Here is an 8,712-nt window from a genome sequence, read left to right on the forward strand (position 1 = left end):
TTTTGAGATTTTGGTAATGCGATCGTAACATTGTCAAAATAACAAGCAAGGCAAGTCCTGACAACTATTTGAACAACTATATACTTATTGCAGATTTAACTAAAAGAAACGTAAAAGTCACATGTGTTAACTCGCCCACGATAAGTGAATGTCATTCTTGAATAACACTGCACACTCGTTCGGTCAGATCGGATTAGAATGAATGAATGAGTTAAATGAATGGATTAATTTTATTTCGTAATTTGTAGGTAGGTATGTCATCGGCTTACGTTTTTTTTACCAGTTTTATACATAGACCTATATAATAGGGACAAGACATATTGTTCTATACGTACAATTGCTTATAGAAATAGCACCCATTTTGACGGCACACACATAAATATATATCTATCTCGTTTTTACTCAGCACTGTAACCCATAGCAAAAAAAGGTGACAGTATTTCAGTACGGACATAAAGTGTTCCATGAAAATACGTAAATACCTAATGCGGCCGAAAATCCGCCATGTTTAGTCACGCAAATGTCATTGTCTGTCAGTTCAGCAGGTACTTGTCCTGTCAAAAAGTCGTGGTGAAAATTAAAATTATTAATTATCTTTCAATATTTTGCTTGTGATTGAAAATAATTGAAGCCAAATGTGAATAATTACGTCGCGAATATGCCAGTGTGTAGTGTATTAGGGTGCGGCATAAGAAAACCACCAAATCAGCCATCTTTAACCATACACAGGTACGCTATAATTTACATGAAAAATATTGGTTATTGTTAATGTTCCTGGGAAATTTAAGGATGTTTCACATTATAAATAGCAAGGTTCTTCTGTGCAGTTATAGATCATGAAGTGATTGGATTTATTTAACTATATTTTTACGCTTAAATAATGTAAACATTTCAGCTAGGGTTGTACTTTATTTATCGACTTTGATATCGATATATTATGATTGCCTATTTATATTTTCTTATTTTATCATGCTACCCCGCTTCAAACCAACTAAATTATCTTAATTTAATAATTAAATCATTTTTATAGCTTACCAAGAAATGAACATAAAAAGAAAGAGCTGGAGATGGAGACGCTGACCGACTCTCGGGAGCACTCGGGTCCGTGGGGTCGTTACTCCACAAGCTGCCCTGCGGGCTTTTTTATATCATTATTATAGTTTTTTTATATAATTCGACATTAAGAGACCATATACATATAGTTGTAATTTATAAAATGGCTAATGTATTGTTATTATTTTGACGTATAAAAATGCCCTTGTGGCCTATTTGCTGAATAAATGTTGAAGAAGTTGAAGAGCGGAAGTCATTCCTTATTTTTGTAATAAAAAAATGTTCTGAAGCTGTTTTGTTTTTTTTCACCCGTCGCTTAATAAGCTTGAATTTTGTATCGCTCTCACTTATAGATACGGCGCACCAAGGTCGAGGTGCAGTGCGGTAGTGTGTTACAGACTTCAGGGTTAGCAACACAACAAAATTGATTGTAATAGAGAGGTAAAGTCCAAGAAAAACACGTACACTTATTCTGACATCCAAAACAGATGGCGCTGTACTGCGCCATGTGTTTTGCGGTCACTAAGTTGTCAAAAGTCAACTTTTGAAAATCAGTGTTACCGCAAAAATCGCAATATGTATTGAGTAGTACAGCGTCATCTCGTTTACCTGTCAAATTTGAAGCACGAAATTGTTCTAGACTCCACACATCTTACTAAATCAAAGTATCTTTTCACATAACAATATACTAATAAAGAATTTTTATTTATTTACTTACTTCCTATTAAAACATAAACTCCACAAATAATACATACTTAGTATTTTAAATAAAATGAGCCGAGAACGTTAAAAAGGTATCGATGTATCGATAAAACCTAGTAACAGTAAAAATCTTCTGGGCAGCACTAAAACCGCCATGTTTAGTTCTAAGATGACGTCACAGTGGCACGCATTATTCGTTGACGTTTCACTTCCATAGGTTTCATATTTCAGTGGTTTTATACCGTATTTTATGAATTATTAAATATATTCTATTTAGGTAACTAGGTACGTCTACTTACGGTACGATTGCTACACTTAAAAAGTTTATGTGTAATAATTTATTATATGTACCATTAAATAAAACTAAAAGGTCGGCGGTTGCTTAGAAATAATCGAAAAACTCGAAAAAGCCGGTTTTATCAAACCTAAAACCCGGTTTTCAGAATTGTCTGTAAGCCCGGTTTTCCGTTTTTTTCGAATTCGGTGAAACCGGCTTTGTGACGCCTATGTAGGTGTAATTTAAGTAGTAGCTTTAAGGCTTCATCGGGACATACGACACAAACATACATAGATTGCTAATAACATAGTCCTTTATGTAACCAGCATAAAAGTACTGAGCGATGTTTCAGATAAAAACAAAATTGAATTAGAAAATTGGGTAAATTTTTATAATTTACCATTATCCGTAATATCGATTGAAAATATTGGAATGCCTACTTTACTAGGTTAGTTTGTCTGGTTATTTGGGTTCCCCGTTTGATTTAGCACTAATATTTATTGTCCCGAGCTAAAGTACTAAAACAATACTACTATTGAAATAGGAATAAATAGTCATATGATGAGAACCGGGAAGTACCGGTACCGGGTCTTCAGTACCGGTTCTTTTGACACTATAAAATTCCCGGGAATTCCAGGGAATTTGAGAACTGGGAATTCCCGGGAGCATGCCCTAGTTAGAACGCCATTTGACTTTGATCCTTATTCTTTCACTTCCCGACACATGGATATGGTGGGAAAAGCTCTTGAGTAGTTGACGGATCTTCTCTAGAGGGTCCGAAAACAATAAGAGAATGTACATGCTATACTTGGTCAAGCAGATCTTGTCAGTAGAAAAAGGCGGCAAATTTGAAAAATGTAGGCGCGAAGGGATATCGTCTCATAGAAAATTTGAATTTCGCGCCTTTTTCTACTGACAAGATTTGCTTGACCATCTATACTTACTAATAGCCCCCGTTTAGCCTATTCTGACAAAATGGTAACTAGGGAACCCTACAATGAGCATGGCCCGACATGCTATTGCCAATTTTTTATTTTGCCATCTTGACGATTAATTAGCCATCTTGACGATTTACTCTTCTTTCAGCGATTCGAATCCTGATTTTTTGACTTTCGCTCGATAGAAATTTTATGTTTTTAAATTTAATACTTTTGATTTAATCACGAACCTCGTTTTCGATTTAAAAAAAATCTTTGCATTCTAGAAGATAAAAAGCGATTTTGCCCTTTTTTTAGTGTTCCGTAGTCGACTAGGAACCCTTATGGTTTCGCCATGTCCATCTGTCTGTCTGGTCGTCTGTCCGTGGCTTCGCTCACTGACCGTTAACTTACTAGTGCTAAAAAGCTGAAGTTTGGCATGGGACCTATACAGGGTGAACCAGGATTACCAGAAGACGTGAGCAGGATCAACCGCCCTAGCTACGCATGCACAGTAAATGATAACCTACTTCTTCGTACCAGTATCACAGAATAAATAATAGTACTACCGTACAGAAAGGACACTTCCTACAAACCCGAAGTTTGACAGCGGTTCAGGGTCGAATCATGCTATCCCTTTCTAATATATGGCACTATCCCTTTCGGCTATTTAGGGTTGTCAAAATTCAAGTGATTATCAAAATATACTTTATTCATGTAGGCCTAGCAACAAGCTCTTATGAATCTTATCTGTGGTCGTGCACGCAAAAGGAAGTCAAGTGGTGCCAACCCTAATAATTGTTCGGAGCAATGCTGAGCCGAGCGGAGCCGAGTTCGACTGAAGTGAGGAGTGAGATAGTATTCATTATGATACAAGTACTAAAAATAGGAAATTCGCAACGAGTGGCGACAATTAGGTAAAGCACCGACCAAAGAAAGTGTTAAATCGACACGAGTTGCGTATTACATGTATCGTAAAACGTTTTTACCTTATGCGTTGTAGGATTTTGCTACAAAGGCGTTTTGTTTTTTACTAGACCTGCTCATGAGCAGTCAGAAAGCTTACTAATAGAATGTAACAAACTCCACATTTATTTTATTTTGACTCAGTTGCTGTCTGTATGTATCCAATAAACTAATATGTGTGACACCCATACAACCATTTCCAGTCGCCGTTACGACGCGGTGTTGACACATCTTGTGTCGACACCGTCTGTTTCGGTCACAATTCCAGTCGCAGAGTCGTCGCCGTGTCGACACAGTTACCAGAAATGGGGAAGGGTCGACACATGACACAAAGTGACATAAAGTGTGGTCGCCGTGTGCACACATTGTTTCGGGTTTGCGACTACTTTATGCCAAAATCATTCGTTCATTCGTTCATTTTGTTCCTGTCAAATGGAAACTGTCAGATGGAAAAATACTTAAATAAAAATAAGTGACATTAATACGCCATCTCTAAAACGGATTACAAGACGTAATTATATATTGTTTGCATTTATATTACAATATGACTTAAATTATTATGGGGAATTAAACTGCTCGAGTGATTTGATAAACTAAGTGTAATATAATCAACGCGCCACCACATTGTTTTAGTTTAGCCGGAAATGAAATTGTTTACTTCTCAGTGCCTGTGTTCATAACTATATTATTTGAAGCATTTTTAGTACTTCGATGCGTATACTATACTTAAATAACAGAAATAACGCTTTACATACTACGAAACTTGTTAATTATGATGTATAAATATGGTTGAGAAATATTGCAGTCACAAAGTAGTTGCAATGTTTCGACTTTGTGTCGACTCTGTGTTGACACATGACACGCGCTGTCAAAAGTAATAACAAAGTTACTGGTATGTTACTGGATTTGCAAAATGGCTCCTTGTGTTGATTTGTTTTCAGATATTCTCAAAGTGTAAAAATGCCGTGGTCAGAGATGGGCATTAATCGATTAACTGTTTATTCGACTAATTAATGGAATAAAAAAAGTTAATTCTCAAATTTTAATCGCGATTAGTTTAGTCGACCTAACATAGATTGAAATTGAATTAATCTGAATATTAATCGAATAAATTATCGATTAAATCTCGATTGAAAGTTGACAGGGGGCCATTTTTGTACGTAAAAATAATAGAAATGTCTTGCATGCAGATGGTAGCAAAACACTTTGTCATAAAAGTCGAGATGGGTGTCGATATATAGGTTTTAGGGAGTGCCGATTTCGAAAATAATGACCATTTTGGAATCCGAAATGGCGGCCATGCACTGTGTCATAAAAGTCGTCATGGATGTCGTTTTATACGTTTTAGGGGGCCCCAATTTTGAAAATGATGACCATTTTGGAATCCAAAATGGCGGCCATGCACTATGCCATAAAAGTCGTCATGGGTGTCGTTTTATAGGTTTTAGGGGGCGCAGATTTCGAAAATGATAACCATTTTGGATTCCAAGATGGCGGCCATGCACTATGTCATAAAAGTCGTCATGGATGTCGTCTTATAGGTTTTAGGGGGCCCCGATTTAGAAAATGATGACCATTTTGAAATCCAAAAAGGCGGCCGTGCACTATGTCATAAAAGTCGTCATGGGTGTCGTTTTATAGGTTTTGGGGGGCGCAGATTTAGAAAATGATAACATTTTCAATTTAAAAATGGCGGCAATGCACTATGTCATAAAAGTCGTCATGGATATCGTTTTATAGGTTTTAGGGGGCGCAGATTTCGAAAATGATGACTATTTTGGATTCCAAGATGGCGGCCATGCACTATGTCATAAAAGTCGTCATGGATGTCATTTTATAGGTTTTAGGGGGCGCAGATTTCGAAAATGATGACTATTTTGGATTCCACTTTTATGACAAAATACGTAGCCGCCATCTTGGATTATAAAATGATCATCGTTTTCGAATTCTGCACTCCCTAAAACCTATAAATCGACATCCGTGACGACGCAAGTTATCTTTATTTTCAGATCTAACAAATTGCTACAGAATACAAAGGACAAAAAAGAAGCGAGGAGGTAATGAAACAAGCAAAAATACAGATGATTCCTCGACGCAATTGGGTGATTCTTAAATTGTGTCCAGATTTTTTTTGTCATAAAAGTTTATATTTTTCACATATTACTCTCACAAGTTCCGTGACATTTCGACCTTGTAATTTTTTAAGTAAATGTTTTTGTTTATCTATGAGGATCTCACTAGAATAGTATAATCAAGGTATGTTTATATTTGATGAATGAAATAGTAACGCAAAAAAAAAAATATATTTGTGTCTTATATTCCTGCCGAAGACTTTTATTTTACCTTTTCCTTCTACACAAGTTTGGCCAAGTAATAAGAATTTAGGGCTCTCAATTTTATTTTGACTTCTACAACAGTAAAGCTACGAGGCCATGTTTGGTATCGTTTTCGTATAAATTCGCAGTACCAAATTTAGTTAAGGTATCACATTGACACCATTCCGAAGTAAAAACATATAAACTTATTAAAATACTTTCTTTTAAACTCCTCTTCACGCTTAAACTGCTGAACAGTTTTAATTTAAATTTGGTACACATATATTTTGAGTCCCGAGACAGGATATAATAAGTTATCTCAAAAATCATCCTTTAAAGGTGTGAAATGAGGTGTAGGGGGGAATTCAGAATTGACTTCTTGAAGTTAATACTGTTTAAGTTTAGGTTTGGAGTCATGTTTTTTCATCATTTTTAACTAAATCAAAGATGTAGACCATCCCAAATTTCATATAAATCGGTTCAGCGGTTATTGATTTCCCGTACAAATTTCCACGCCACTTTTCACACCTTCAAAAGATGATTTTGGTTATAAGATCTATCCTATGTCCTGTTCCGGGACGCAAACTATTTCTATACCAAATTTCAACGAAATCGGTTCAGCGGTTAAGCGTCAAGAAGAGTTTCAAAAAAACCGGCCAAGTGCGAGTCGGACTCGCGTATTAAGGGTTCCGTACATTAAGTCCGACTCGCGCTTGACTGCACATTTCTAATAGGTTTTCCTGTCATCTATAGGTAAAGAACTATTTTGTGTATTCAGACGGACATACATACAGACGCACGAGTGATCCTATAAGGGTTCCGTTTTTTCCTTTTGAGGTACGGAACCCTAAAAAGATTTATTTTTATTTTGTGGAATGGTGTCAATGTGGTATCTTAAATGGATTCAGCACCCCAGATTTATACGAAAACGATACCAAACACGGCCTAGCACCTTCACTGATATAGATATATCAAGATAAAATTGAGAGCCCTAAATAAACTTTCAAGAGCGGATATCTCAAAAACTATTCAACATATCGAAAAAATTGACTGAATAAACTTGTAACAAATTAAATTAACTTTCATTTTGTATAAGTGGCCATGTCGCTGAGATGCATAGTTTCCGAGATATAATCGAAAAACGGGAAAATGGGACCTTCAAAGCCCCCTCTCTCCCCCCCGCTCAAGGGCTACGGCCGGGGACTTTTGATATGTTCACCTCCTAACTTGTCAAACCGAGTTACGGAGTCAAAAATTGTGTTCCGAGCATTTCCCTCTACAACTTTTGGAGCATTCGTTGCCTGACCTAAGTAGCTTATTGAATTTCTTTAAAAACTTTTCTGTAAAAGGTTGACGGGTGTTGGGTGTTTATATGGTTTCGGTCGATTATTATCATTTGCATTGCCCATGATGACTTACTAGAATTACGAGCACACGAGACACTAATAGTAGTTTGACAAACCTTGGTTTTCAAGAGGTATTTTATATTGACATTTGCTGTCACAAATTTGCTGTCAGATTTAGTCGCAAACCGCACGCAAAGTGCACACAAATGTGTCGACACCTTGTTACGGAAAAGTGTAGACACGGCGACGACACTTTGTTTCGAAACAATTCTAGACACATTGCGTGGACTCTGTTACGACACATCTGACATTTAGTTACCACTTTGTGATTCTGCGACTGGAATGGTTATATGGGAGAACGTTAACTAAAGCTTATTTAATAAAAATGAGAGTGATAATTCTTTTTTTTTAACTAAAAAACATATATTTTTGATTTAGGTACTTACCTGTTTTTTACATTAAGTGTTAAATATATAGATTCAATTTTTTCTTAGAACATATATTTGACTAAGCTTAACAACATGAAATAAAAATGGCATATTAAAATTAAATAAGTATCATAGTTTTTGAGGAAAGTCATATTTAATGAATTCGGATTTTTTTTTGCGAAACCACCAAGAATTTTTCAACCTAGCTTGGCACAATTGCACTGCCAGATACTTATTAAGTATCTAGCAGTGCAATTGTGTCTTTTTGTGTGTTGAAAAAGAAAAGTTTTTATAATTGCATATGTCTACCTACCTACCTACCTACTTATTTGTTTCACATCTTTGTTGTTTAACCCCTCGTGCTAATATTGATACCCGACCCGAGCAAGCGAAAGATTCCAAAATAGAACCATTAGCTTAGCGGCTGGTTCGAAAAGTAAAATCTTGAGCGTCGCGAGGGTTTAAAGGCACGAGGGTTAAACAAACTTTGCTACCGAGTGAAACACAGAATTTTGCACCACACCAAAACTGTAAAACGTTACAAATCAAATTCAAATGAACGTTAATAAGTAACTACTTATCATTCAAAACCATCACTTAAAAGTCAATTCTACCAGTAGGTATACCGTATAAAGAAACAACTGAAAATTTACGTGAGATTACTTTGCTATACTGTTGTGGATAAAATGCAACTTTCTTATCAGTTTC

The sequence above is a fragment of the Cydia splendana genome, chromosome Z, assembly GCF_910591565.1.
Source record: "Cydia splendana chromosome Z, ilCydSple1.2, whole genome shotgun sequence".
NCBI classification, from domain to species: domain Eukaryota; kingdom Metazoa; phylum Arthropoda; class Insecta; order Lepidoptera; family Tortricidae; genus Cydia; species Cydia splendana.